This window comes from Camelus bactrianus, chromosome 19, assembly GCF_048773025.1.
Source record: "Camelus bactrianus isolate YW-2024 breed Bactrian camel chromosome 19, ASM4877302v1, whole genome shotgun sequence".
NCBI lineage: Eukaryota > Metazoa > Chordata > Mammalia > Artiodactyla > Camelidae > Camelus > Camelus bactrianus.
This window is the reverse complement of record NC_133557.1, coordinates 2,970,833-2,984,354: the sequence shown is the minus strand read 5'-3', so window position 1 is coordinate 2,984,354 and position 13,522 is coordinate 2,970,833. Positions and strand designations below refer to the sequence as shown.

The following is a 13,522-nucleotide window of genomic DNA, read 5'->3' as shown; positions in this document are numbered from 1 at the left end:
TCAGCCAGATTTGGAGCCCTTGGGCTTAAGTTTTGGATCTCCTTGGGTCGAGGGGGCACCTGGGACATCTTGCTGCATCTGTCCAAGGCAGCTAAGGAATCACAGACCAAGATGTCTGATAGATCCAGGAGGGAGTCAAAGGGAAAGTTTTCTGCTCTGATCATCGAGGATGAGTAAGCCTTTCTAGATTCAAATTGGGGGGAAAAACCCAAAATGTCAGTTTCTTGTTGTTTTATGATGATGTTTCTTTAACGAAATAGCTTATCTCAGTGAGGGCAATTGTATTTGAAGGTTTTTCTCTGTCCTTCCAGAAGTGGCCCCCTGTTTAAGAAAACCCTGCCTTCTCCTCTAATTGCAAGAGCTCCCCATAATGGTAGCAACAATCCTCAGCCAACCCTCTGTCCAATGAGACCTTTGGAATTGGGAACCCAAGGGAGGAGGCAGTGGAAAAAACCCTGGAGGCTTTTCAACTGTGCTGCTGCGTCATGGAAAACAAGCCAGGCACCTGCCTCGGGGCCTCGCAGCAGCCTCACCAGATCCTTCGTTTTAGCTCTTCTGTAGATTAGCAGGGGATGTCTGGCTTACTCAGCCATCTAGTCAGACACTTCCAAAGAGCATTCTGAGTCCTAGCTGTTCATTTTTCTCAAATCACTTCGGATATCAGACGGCAGTCTCCTGAAAATCAGGCCCTGGACAGAGAAGCTTCCACTCATTCAGTCCTACACCAGCTTCAGTTCCCTGAGCCCCCAGAAGAAAAAAAAAAAAAATATATATATATATATATATATATATATATATATATATATATATATATATATATATATATATATATATATAAAGGCTTCTAAGTTCTTTAATTGGAATGCTGTCTTAGGTTGGGGTCCTCCCAGAAGCAGACCCTGAGAGAAGGACGTAGGGTAATTTGGTGGGTGGAGTGGCAGAGATGACCCTAAGAAATAGGTAGTGAGCAAGAAAGCTGGATGGGATGGGGAGGAAGTCAGTATGGGGGCATCAGAGAGCAGGTTACCACCTGCTGGGGTTCAGTCCTGCTAGGGACCTCTCTCAAATGGAGAGCACAATAGGACTGAATTGCTCCCTCAAACAGCAAGGGATTTGGAGTATTTATAGGCCAACTCCCATCCCTCAGTGGCTAAGGGCTCTTCCCAAGACTGTAAACTCTCACCCAGCCCTGTGAGAGGCCAAGTCTACTCCCAAGACTGAAGCAATCCCCAAGTCATAGAGACCCTCAGAATATACAGGAAAGGTAAGTGCCAAGGAGATATAGGTGGAGCGTCAAGAATGGCTGCTACAGTTTTGCAAACTGTCATCTCCAGACACCCTGAGCATCACAACAGCTGTCTCCAGCTTCGGCGCACTGATATTTCAGCCCTTCATTTATTCAGCATGTATTCACTGGCCTCCAGCTGGGTACCATGTATTCAGCATCCGTGTACGAGGCACTAACCTAAGGGTTTTGCATACATCATCTCATTTGATTCCCATGACAACCAAAGTTATTATTAGTTTCATTTTACAGCTGAGAAAACTGAAATTCAGTGACTAATTTAAGGTAAGCAAATTACCGTTAAGTCCCTCAGTTTGAAAAGGGCAGATCTAAAATTCCCATTTCTTACTGTCCATTTTCAAGTCCATTCGCTGTGACCCACCAGCCCAGTTAGGTGTTGGTGGTCACAGGGAGTCTATTTTCCTGCTGTTATGAGAGAAGTCCTAACCGTGCCCAGTCCCTGTACCTCCATTTCTCCAGAATCCCTCCCTCTGCCTTCTTTGTCTCTCATGTTCCTTTATGTCTTGCTCTCAAGTCTGCTCCAGTGAGTTAACTCCTGTCCCTGCAGTGTTCCAAACCCTCTCTCAGGGCAGTGGGCTGCCCCACACATCCTCCAGGCCCCCTTACCCTGGGCACTGTGACCACTTCTCCAAGCTCACTACTTCTTTGAATTTCTAGATCCTTAAACACTCTCCAGCTCACACCCACCCATGATCTGTGCTCCTTCACCAGCATCTGGCAGGCACTTTGGCAGGTCCTGCTGCTTCTGGTTGCCTAGTGAAGGAATCGGAGAACGATCTCTTTGTGGCATCTTGTGATTTTAGGGCTGATTTCACCCATGGGCCCCAAGCAAACAGAGTCAAATGGTTGGGTTTTAAGCATCAGACCAAAATGTAAGTCCCATTTTACCGTTGTTAATATTTTAAAAAATAAAATGGCACGGGGTGAGGACCAAGAGAGGGAATAACTAATTCCAGCCTGCCAGCCGGGGAGTGGGAGGGAGGCGGCAGCTCTCACGTCCCAGGGAGGGTACTGCAGCAGTAAATACAGAACTTCAGCCTCCAGGTGGCAAAAGATACATAAAGGGGAGAGTGTCGGGTGCACAGTGATGCCGCACAGCTCCACTGTAGAGCTAATATGTACGACTTCATGGGGCCCCAACTCTCACTGTGAAAAACACCATCGATAGTGATCAGGGCCAATACCTCTGTGGCTCTGAAGTCAGTGTTGGTGAGTGGCAGGAACTCTCCACCGAACAAAAACAGGATATAAAGTTGAATCTCAAAGAATCAAAACAAGGGGGTCTTTAATGGAAAACGCCCTGGTAGAGATCAACGGGTGCAAATTTCACACCATGGGTCCAAAGAGTCCCTTTAGATGACAGAATCCAAAGTGCTTTCATGGAGAATGAAGACTAGGGCACCTCGGGTCATTCGGACCCCATTTGAATCCCATCTTAGATCCCAGCTCGAGGTGCTTTTGAACCACTCAACGTGCCATGCCACCTCTGTGCCCCCGTGGCTGGGGTTACATCATAGAAATGTGGGACGCTGAGCTGGAAGAAATGTTAGGAAAGCTTTCAGTTCAACCCCCTCATGCACTAGTAAGGACACTGCTGTGACTTTGTTAAATTAACCTTTGTGAAGTGCATGCTATGCCATGGTGCCCAGGAGCCTTCCCTAAATAGAGGCGCAGAGGGAGACAAGGGGAGAGGGTAGAAGCCCTCTGATTTCGGGGGGCAGCACTGGAACCCAGGTGTGTTCCTAGACCACACCTCACAGTTTCCGTGGTCATGAGTCAAAGCACCATGTGGCCAGGCTCTCTGCTCAGGGCTCAGAGACTGCCAACCAGGGATCAACTGGGCTGCCTCCTCATTTAGAGCCTGAGGTCCATTTCTAAGTTCATGTGGGTTGTTTGCAGAACTCAGTTCCTTGCCTTGTAGGACTGAGGGCCCAGTTTCCAGGTTGGCTGGCTGCCAGGAGCCATTGTCAGTTCCTTGTCACTTGGCCCCCTCATGGGCCCTCTCATGACACTATAGTTTACTTTTTCAAGGCCAGTAGGAGAATTTCTTCAGGAAGGGCCATCTCCCTGGTTTAAGGGCTTTGGCCTGATTAAGTCAGGCCCACCCCCACCCCCAGCTAATCTCTCTTTTGATTATCTCAAAATCAACTGACTGGGGACCTGAATTACACATGCAGCAGCCCTTTACCTTCCCCATTTGACATAACCCAGTCACACAGTGACAACCTGTCATAGTCACAAATGCCCACACTCGGCAAAAGGAGATCACACCCAGAGCTTATGTGGGAATCTTGAGAGCTGGCTGCCCCTACACTGGGGAAAAGCCAATTCTGCTTGCTTCAGCCGTGCACATGCTCCTAGAGGACACGTGGGGCCACATCACAGTCAATGGCCTCCCAAATGACCTTCTCTCAGCGGCCAGGTCTCCTGAACTGGGTAATTTGTTTGTTGGCCGACATGCCTGCCAGCCTGAGTTGGGGCCCACATGACTTTTTCTGACCTTGATTGCCTCCATCCACAATCATTGTTCCAGAAGAAGCAAGGCAGACAGCCTGGAAGAGCAGGCAGGGGGCTCTAGAAAATTCAGTGTTCAGTATTTGCCATTAGCGACCCCAGCAGACTGATGCAAATGGCTTCAATCACTCTATGGAGCAAGCAATCATTGCAGGCTTTGGGGGTCCCCGACATGAGCTGCAGAAATGTCTTTGTGAAGCAGCCTCCAGGGGTAACGGGGATGCCCTGCAGCCTCGCTGAGCCTCCACAAGAGATCTGAACAAGAGATCTGGGGCAAGCCCACCCAGCTCAAGAGAGGCCAGTGAGGGCTGTGGGGCCCTCAGCATGCTGAGTCCTGCCAAAGCTGGGCTGCCCTGAGCCAAAAAGAGAGGTGAGGCAGGGGTAGGGTATAGCTCAGTGGTGAAGCATGTGCTTAGCATGCACAAGATTCTGGGTTCAATCCCCAGTTCCTCCATTAAATAAATGAATAAATAAACCAAATTATTAACCACCCCCCAAAACAAAAACAAAAGCAAAACAGCAGCAAAGCCCTGGCTAGAAAAACAGGGAATGGGACAGACCTTTGGCAGGGGGGTGGGGGTGGGCAGCCTGACAGAGAGGTGACATCATGGGGCAAGAGTGGCCTCTTTATTCTGATTTGGCAATGCCTCCAGGGCCTCGGAGGCCATTGGTGGGTTCAGATCCTCGTGATGCTGTTCCCTCTTTTCGACTCTCCCTCCCTCCTGCCCTTCACCACGAATTTACTGAGCGTGTAGTTCATACCAAGACTGCTCTAGGCACTGGGGACACAGGGGAGAACACATCAGGCAAGTTCTCACATGGAGATAACATTTTAGTGGGAGGAGACAGACATTGAACAAAGAGGCAGACGGACCAGAATAATGTCAGGTGGGATGGGGGCTCAGCAGGGGGTTAAAACAGAGTGAAGTAGAAATGAGAGACAGGGTTGGGGAGGGCCTCCCTGAGGAGATGGCAGTCAAGTTCCAATAAGAAGGCACCTGTCACTGTGGGAGAGAGTATTTCAGGAAGTTGGGGCAAAGCCCTGAGGCAGGAGCAAGGGTGGTGTGTTTCCAACAGCAAGTGACCAAAGCTGTTGGAGCAGAGTGGGCAGAAGAAAGGGAGTGTGGGATGAGGCCGGGGAGGGAGGAACATCAGATCAGCTGGGGCCACAGAGCCTGGCCAGGGGGTCTGGCTTTTGGTGGAGAAGCACCAGAAGCCTCTGGAGTGTTTATGAAGGGGATTGACATGATCTGCTTTATCTTTCTGCGAGATCCCACTGGGTTGAGAGGAAACGAGGGGAAACAGGGAGCCAAGTAGAAGGCAACTGCAGTTCCTGAGTGTGGTTATGGATGAAGAAACTTGGACCCAATGAAGTGACATGACTTACTAGGGGCTCCCAGCTAGACTGGGATGGCCAGCAGGTGAGCATCATCAGGTGGGGCCCTGGGAGAGCCCTAACTGTCCCCTCAGTCACTGTGTAGAGTGGGATGCAGGCTAATGGAAGTCTGGTTCCCTGTTGTCTCAGAATTCCAATGCAGGTGATTCGGTGAGGAAGGGCTCTCAGCTTACCCTGTAAGAACGTGAGGGGAGCAGGATGTGGCAGGACAAAGAGCCCAGCAAGGATGTGATCCCAGCCGGGGACTAGTCTCAGCCTGATCTTAAGCTCTAGAGTGTGGACTGAATCACAGTTTGTCCTGCCTTAAAGCAAGGAGGTAGCTTTGTATCATCAGCCGCTGGCCAGCCTGGGGTGTAGGGCCTTGTAAACCCCTGGTCATCTCAGGGGAGGTAGCCCCTGTCAGCCAACATCAGGGCTCAGGAGAAGTCACAGGTGCAACCTATGGGCCACGGCAAGCTCGGCAGCTTGGGAGCTGGTGCCTCTGCCAGTACAGAGTAACTGGCACCTGGGCAGGGCAACTCCAGCTTCCATTTTGGTTCCCATGACTTTTCTGATTGAGGGAGGAAGGTGATACAGCTATGAAGTACCCTGCTGCCAGAAAATACTGGATTCAAATTTAAAAAAAAAAAAAAAAAGAGCTAACATGGGAGGTCTATTACAAGAGGAACCTCTCATTGTCCACAGGTTCAGTTCAGAAAACCATTAGTCAGCTCCCACTGTGCACTTAAAGTAGGAATTGATTTACGTCCAGATGGTCCATTCACCCAGCTCCTCAGGAATAAATTCATTGTGTGCTGGAAGGTGTCAAAAACCAAACTCAGCACCCTGAATAAAATAAAGGAAAAGGATGTGTTTATTGCAAAACTTTTGACCTGCAAAAGACCCCGGGAGCAATGAGTTTTGAGTTGTTCACAGACGGAAGGATTTTTATGGGATCGATGTGGGAGTTATTTGGCTTTTTCTTTAGCTGATTGGTTGCCCAGTGGTCTCCTTATTTGGATCAGAGTAGCTGGGTCAGGGGAACAAGGAAATCCAGAGCTGGCATGAGCAGACCTGGAGTTTGGGGATTGGCTGGTATCCTTTGCTGATTTCTGAGAAGAGATGTAAATTCCTGTAAGGCTAGGTTATGGTTCCTTAATGTGCCTGCGTTGACTGTCTCCATTTTGTCCCTGGCATAAGTGACTCCATTTTAGTTTCATTCTACAGAAGTTATGTCTGAAGACCCTTTTCACCAAAATAATAGGAGATTAGGATTAGGTCCACCTAACCAGTATATTAGAGTCTCCCACCAAAGAGAAATGATTCTGTTTCTGAGAATAAATGTGAGAGTAAATTCACAAGGAGTGCTGTTCCAGAAAGAACCACTGCACTGTGATCACAGAGAAGGAAGCAGCAGCTCAGGAGTAAAGCCACCTTAACGCAGCTGCCCCTTGTGATTTGCTTAAAAGAAACTGGCTTTACTGCTCAAATCAGTAGCTCTTAAGAATGTGGATCAGGCAGGGAGGGTATAGCTCAGTGGTAGAGCGTGTGCTTTGCACGCACGAAGTCCTGAGTTCAATCCCCAGTACCCCCATTAAATAAATAAAACTAATTACCTCCCCTCACCAAAAATAATAATAATAAATAAAGTGATGTTATTAAAAAAAAAAAAAAAAAAGAATGTGGATCAGTCGTTTCCAATACTTGTCTGCACATCAGAATCCCCTAGGATCTTATAAAAATTCCAAAGCTCAGGCTGTATCTTAAACCAATCAAATGACAATTTCTGAAAACATTTTTAATAAGCTTTTTAATTTTGGAATAATATTAGATGTACAGAAAAGTTGCAAAAATGGTACACCTCCCATCCAATTTCCCTCATTGTTAACACCTTACCTTTTCATATTTGTACATGTGAACCCATTTGTCTCAACTCAGAAACTGACATTACAGTTCATCAAACTCCAGATTTTATTTGGATTCTATCAGCTTTTCCATGAATGTTCTCTTCCTGTTCCAGGATCTAGACCAGATGCCATATTGCATTTAATGGTTACGTCTCCTCTGTCTCCTTTGGTCTGTGACAGTTTCCTCCTCTTGCTTTGTTTTTCGTGACCTTGACATTCTTGAGGAGCATTGCCCCCTATACCCTGTAGATGTCCCCCAATCTGTGCTTGTCTGCTGTAGTTCTTATCAGTAGACAGGGTTATGGGGTTTTGGAAAGAACATGGCAGAAGTGAAGTATCATCTCATGTCAAAGGTTACAGCAAATCTACTGATGATGTTATAATTCACTACTTGCCCGAGGTAGTGCTTTCCAGTTCTTTTCCCTGCAAAGTTACTATTTTCCCCTTTTCCATACTCTTATCTTTGGAAATGTGTCACTGAGTCTAGCCCACCTCCCAAGGTGTTTGTGTGTGTATGTGTGTGTTTGTGGGGAGGTGGAACTCAAACCTCACCTATAGGCAAAAATCTGAGTGGCGCATATCCATGGTCACCATATTGTCCCCATCTCTTTGCCTTAGGTCCCAGTCACCATTGTGTAAACTTCTCAAATAATCCAGGACTTGGCATACTCCTCAGATGCCCTGCCATTGAACCAGCACTTCCTGGCTATGTTACCTTGGGCAGGTTGTTAGTCCCTTCTGAGCCTTCATTTCTGCATCTGAGAAATGAGTATCGGTAGCGTATTTAAGAGTTACTGGAAAGATAAAATTAGATAATGACCATAAACTTTTGCCTACAGTGTCAGACACAGAGTACCTATTCCATAAACTTTAACTACCAACAGTAGTAATAATAGGAGCAGTAACACCTTCCTCACTCCAGCCTTGTGCATCAGATATTAGTGCCACAATAACTCACCTCAGTGACATCAAACAATAAGTTGGAACTTATGCTTGAAAGGGACATAGTAAATGACTCATTCCACTATGTTTATTTATCAGATGAATACTTATTTAGCACTTACTCTATGCCAGGCACTGTTCTAATCATGTTCATAAATATTAACTCCTTTAGTCTTCATAAAAAGCATATGACATAGGAAATACTATTATCCCCATTTTACAGATAAAAAACTGAGGCACAGTAAGGTTAGGCAGCTTGCCTAAAGGCATGCAGCCAGAGAATGGCAGAGCTAGGATTTGAACTGAGGTGGTCTCACTTTGGAGACCATGCTTATAACCACTACACTCTGCTCCTCGGTACAAACAAAAGTATAGAGAATTGTGAAACTGTTTAAAATGGGGCCTGACCTGGTCAGGGGAGGGGAGCCCAATTAAGGAAGCATCTGCGAAATCTTGAGTAAGCTTATACCAGGCAAGTGAGGGAGGTGGGATAGGGGAAGGGGAGCAGGGATGTATGGAAAGGAACTTCCTGGTTCCCTCAAAAGCCATCTGATATCAAGCATCCTTTTCATAGGAAATCTCCTCTCTTGCCTTCTCACTTTCTCTCTTGCTTCCTCAAACGTTGGAAGTGCACTTGGGAAAATTCAGCAGGTCTTTGATTTTAGGGAGACAGGTGTGGAGAGGACACCACTTTCAATAACTCAAGCTGGTGGTCTGCGTAAAAGAACCTGGACCATTCAAAACACATCTCCATGCTTTGTCTTCCACACTTGAGAAAATCAATCTGCTCTCCTTCATTTTTATGTCGGGAGTTTGGTAACGCAAAGGAAGTTTCTGACTGTGATAATGTAGATGAGCTATTAAATTACGTTTTGGGAGACTGAATAATCATTTGAATCTGGAAGCCTTAAAAAAGTACTATTTTCTGGACAGTGTCCATTTCAAAGTATTGCATTTAGGTCCTCACCCGCCCTGGGGATGTTTCCATATTCTTGCATCTGAGCTCAGCTACAAACTTCTTGGCAACAGGAGTGCTATCTTATTCATCTTTCATATACGCACGCTGACAACTCCCACACAGTACGTGCTCAATATGTGTTTTTTCAATACATTTACAGTTAAATAGATTCATGAGAAGGTGCTGTAACTTGCTTATTTACCACTGCAGCCATATTTGAAACCTCAAGAGCACAGGTAAATCCTTTGTCCTGTCTTCTCCCCATCTAAAATTGTCTTTCTGCTTCCAAAATTGGCAAGGGATAAAAGTATGTTAATTCACAACACGATTGAAATTTTAAACACCTTTACCGACATCTGAGACGTCAAAGCTGCACGCCCTTCAGCCCAGGTCATGAGTGTCCTCGAGGGTTGGCATTATTTAGTGGAGCCCACTGGAATTCATCTTAGGCTTGACTTGTTGACTCTGCTTGGTCTGAAGCCTGCAGGGGAAACTCAGAGCTCCAGTGGTTTCACTGGGGCCATATTGACTCTGAGCTGACTCTGAACAGTTGCTATTTCAAAGACAGAGTCTCACATTGAATTTTCCTGGCTGAGAGCAAAAGAAAGGATGGTAGGTGGGTGTGTTCTGTGAACATCTGTGCAGGTTTGTGGGATGGGAATAGAAGATGGAAGGAAAGCGATGAAAGAAGCTGACCAGTTTATTGAGAGGGAGAGCAAAGTGCACTTGAAGACTAAACTACCAGCTGAGCCCAAGAAATTTTGATGTTTAGGTAAAACATCTTATAGAGAAGAAAGAAAAGAGGCAAGCCACTTTGACAAGTGTGTAGGGGGAAGGAGCGGGAGTGCTTCTGATACCTACCATGCCCAGAATTTCCGCCAATACCCCAGCCATCATCCACAGTGCACACAGGCCCCAAGTGAGAACTGTGTGCTTGCAGCAAAAAACTCACTTTCCAGACAAGTCTCCTGAACTTCCTACCGAATCCTACCACCTTTTAAGCTATAAAGAATTTCATAGGCCCCTTAAAGAGTAGATATGCTAAGAGTGGTCCTGTAAAGGGAAAGATAGCAGTAGAAGGGGAGACTCAATCAATACCCATCACTAACAGTCATTCTCCAGGAATGCTCACCAGCCCCTCGGTGTAACATCCCTGTTAGGGATCACATGGTCAGTAAGACACAATATTTATTCAACATCTACCATGTCCCAGGCAGCATCCTGGCATCTGGTTGTGATCTAAAATAAGGGTTCATGGTGGGTGCTCCAGCCTCAGACCTGGGGAAAGCTATTTAACCTTCCTGTTCCTCAGTTTCTTAAATAGAGAAATGATATTGGGTTGTGGTGGGGATTATCACACACAAAGATGTTACCTGGCATGTTGTGAGTCAACTGTGTGTCAACGGCGATGCGTCCAGGCACTCAAGAGAGCCGAATTCATCTAATTAAAATCCATATGACCTAACAGTTAGAAAAGAATAGGCAATTTCCCAACAGATAAGCAAGGCTCTTTCTTACTCCCTAAAGGATTGGTGAAGCTACAGAGGACACCCTGGTTCTGCCCAGAATGTTTCAACCAAAGTCTCATTAATTGATAGTCATCAGCAGAGTGGTATAGTGGTAGATTGGTGGGGACAACTGGGTCCAGCCCTACATCGATTTATTTTTTCAGGCTCCTGAAAGAAATGAGATGCCAACATTTCACTTTCCCAGCTACATCCTTCCTGTCCTGGCCCACAACTTTAATATTCCTTTTCAGACCAAGATAGACATTAAACAGGAAATAAATTTCAGCTACAATAGAGGAAAAGGCTAAGAATAGAATGGCTGGTTGTTATTGAGATGCCATATGAAAAATTTATATTAAGTCAAGCTTCTTTTTTTCCTCTTGGCCTATTTTCTTTTATTAAAGGATATGAAGACAGCACCTTCCATTACTGATGTGCCTTCCAAGCATGATTTATTTCTGCTCTACTTGCTGCCTGCTGCTTACTCATACTGATAGTCCAACTGTCTATAAAACTCCTAACATAAAAGAGTAAAAAGAAATTTGACTGCTGGATGTGGAAGGAAGAATAGAATGATGACACTATAGCAAATTCTTGATGTAGCCCCAGTGTATCAGTTAGCTTTCGCTGGGTAACAAATAACCACCACCACCCTCCAAACTTAGTGACTTACCCCTCCAGATATTATGGTTCAGTTTTTCTGGGGTGGGGCTTAAGAATTTGCATTTCTAACAGACTCCAGGTGATGCTAATGCAGCTGGTCCATGAACCACCCTGAGAAGTTCTGTTCACAGTGGCATCCAGGTATGTCCTGTTAATGCTGCTTCACAGATGAAAGGATGGACATTCAGAGAGGTCCAGTGAACAGGCCATGGACACACAGCTGGCCAGCTCTATATTATACCCCCTTCAGTTCACTTTAATGGAAAACAAAGAACAAGGGCGAATTTCACCACATTGTATAGCCACGCTTTTCTTTTGGTGAGGTTTTGGTGCTCAAGGAGATAATTCAGAACTCAGATGCAGCCTCTGGGAGAACCAGGCATTAATGTGAGATGTGGAGATTGCAGTCATTCATTCATTCATTTATTCCTTCCTTTCCTTGGTGAGGGGCTCCAGCCGGGAAGCCCTTGGATGGCCAGTGTTATGAGCCCTGCTCCCACCACCCTCTACGTACTGATATTTAAGTGACTGTCCTCATCAAGAAAAGATCTGAAAGGAAAAAAAATTGCACAAAGATGTTGCCTTTTGAAGCTACAGAAAGGAATCTGCTCCAAAGCCTTCTGTGCTATTTTTAAACAGCAGAGCCCAGTAATATTTTACTGGGTTTCTTACAAAGAGAAAAACAAAAACCTCCTTGTGATTTCCAAGGCTTGATGATGTTCTGGCTAGATGGAGTGTGGTTTTTTTAGCCATGTAAGATTAGCTCCTACCTTTCTGGATGTCTGTCTGTCCTTACTACTCAAAGTGTGGCCCAGGGACCAGCAGAATCACTGTGCAGCTTGATAGAAATTCAAATTCATGAGCCCCACCCCAAACTCACTGGACTAGAATCTCCAAGGTTGGAGCCCAGTGTTTTAACAAGCTCTCCCAGGGATTTTGATGCAGCTAAATTTTCAGAAGCCCTGGTCTACTGAGAACCCTGCAGAACTGACTGATTTGCTTCCCAAGAAAGACAACTGACCCTCTGGAAAGTTTTAAGTCTGCACATCTAATGACCATCAGGGTCATCTTAAGAAGTTGTTAAAACAGAAGTTCTGGGCTTCATCCTCAGAGTTGCCTATTCAGCTGGTCTAGGATGGGGCTCATGAATTTGTATCCCCAGCAAGTTCCCTGGAGCTGCAGTTGCTGCCAGTCCTGGACCACACTCCAGCTAGTCTCCTTCAGCCAAAGTCCTTCTTAAAGAAGGAGAAAATAAAATGACCTCAACTTGCAAGAATTTTTCAAGATCTCTGTTTCTATAGTTACATTTAAAAAATGATATTTTCTTAATTAGGGAACTCATATTCTTCAGAAAACCACTTATTTTTAAAACTTATTTTTTCAACCAAAATCCACAAAAACTGGTTTGAAATAGAGCCGGTTCTGATGTCCAGAGCATTTCTAAAAGAGCTAGTTGGGTCTAAGTGAGCAAAAGAATGTAAAGTATGGCTTCAAGATTTCATTTTCTGGGGACTTTGGTCACCTTCCTTCTACTTAGAACCAGAGTCCCTGATAAGTATCACTAAGGCTGTATTTTCTGGGTGCATTAGGCACCCCCCCCCAAAATGATACCCAATGGCCAAGAGTGGTCTTTGTGTCCTTTGGAAAGGAAACCTTAACATGTTCCCCTAATCCTTCCCACCACCTTCTATGATGCTGAGGTCAGTTAGTAAGTGTGTGTGTCTGTGGGTGTGTGTGTGTGTGTGTGTGTGTGTGTGTGTGTGTATGTGTGATTTCCCAAATCGCTCATCGAACTCTCCAGTAAAGATTAGCATGCTCACATTAATTGAGGATGTATTGCCTTCAATGACCAAAGGAAAACTGATACCAAAACCTGCAGGAAACACTTAAACAACACGTATGGTACCTACTCAAGTTTGAGAGCCCAGAGTCAAATCAAACAAAAACTATTATAAAGAAGTGTGAACTCTGATCCTTGTCCTCAGGAATTGTCACCAGATGCTTTCTGTGTGCTAGCCACTGGGACTAAAAGGGTGCCCTCTGAGGACCCATGACAGGGTAGTAGGAGGTGTAGATTAACATAAAGAGGCCAGTGTAGTGTGAGGTGAGAAATACCAGGACAGGACCCCTAAGAGCACACTGGAGTCCAGAGGGGGCCTGGGAACAGGCCACCAGCCTCCTCCAGGAGATGCCACTTATCCTGAACTCTGACAGCTGGGTGGAAAGAAGGCCAGGCAGAGTGGAGAGGTGATATTATGGCAAATGAAATAACAGGGATTTGGAGGATTAGGGTAAAAGTAAGTAGGTAAGCATTCTTATCAGGTTTGCAGCTCCTGAGGGAGCAATGAC

The 13,522-nt window shown here is 45.7% G+C and overlaps 1 protein-coding gene and 1 non-coding gene across 3 annotated transcripts in view; both read left to right on the top strand.

Annotated features, from left to right (window-relative positions):
• Positions 1-13,522, top strand: part of SNAP25 (synaptosome associated protein 25) — a 75,451-nt gene that overhangs the window by 15,106 nt on the left and 46,823 nt on the right. The window lies entirely within an intron of this gene.
• On the top strand, positions 6,717-6,789 carry TRNAA-UGC (transfer RNA alanine (anticodon UGC)). Its single transcript has one exon. It is a non-coding gene; the product is annotated as a tRNA-Ala (tRNA).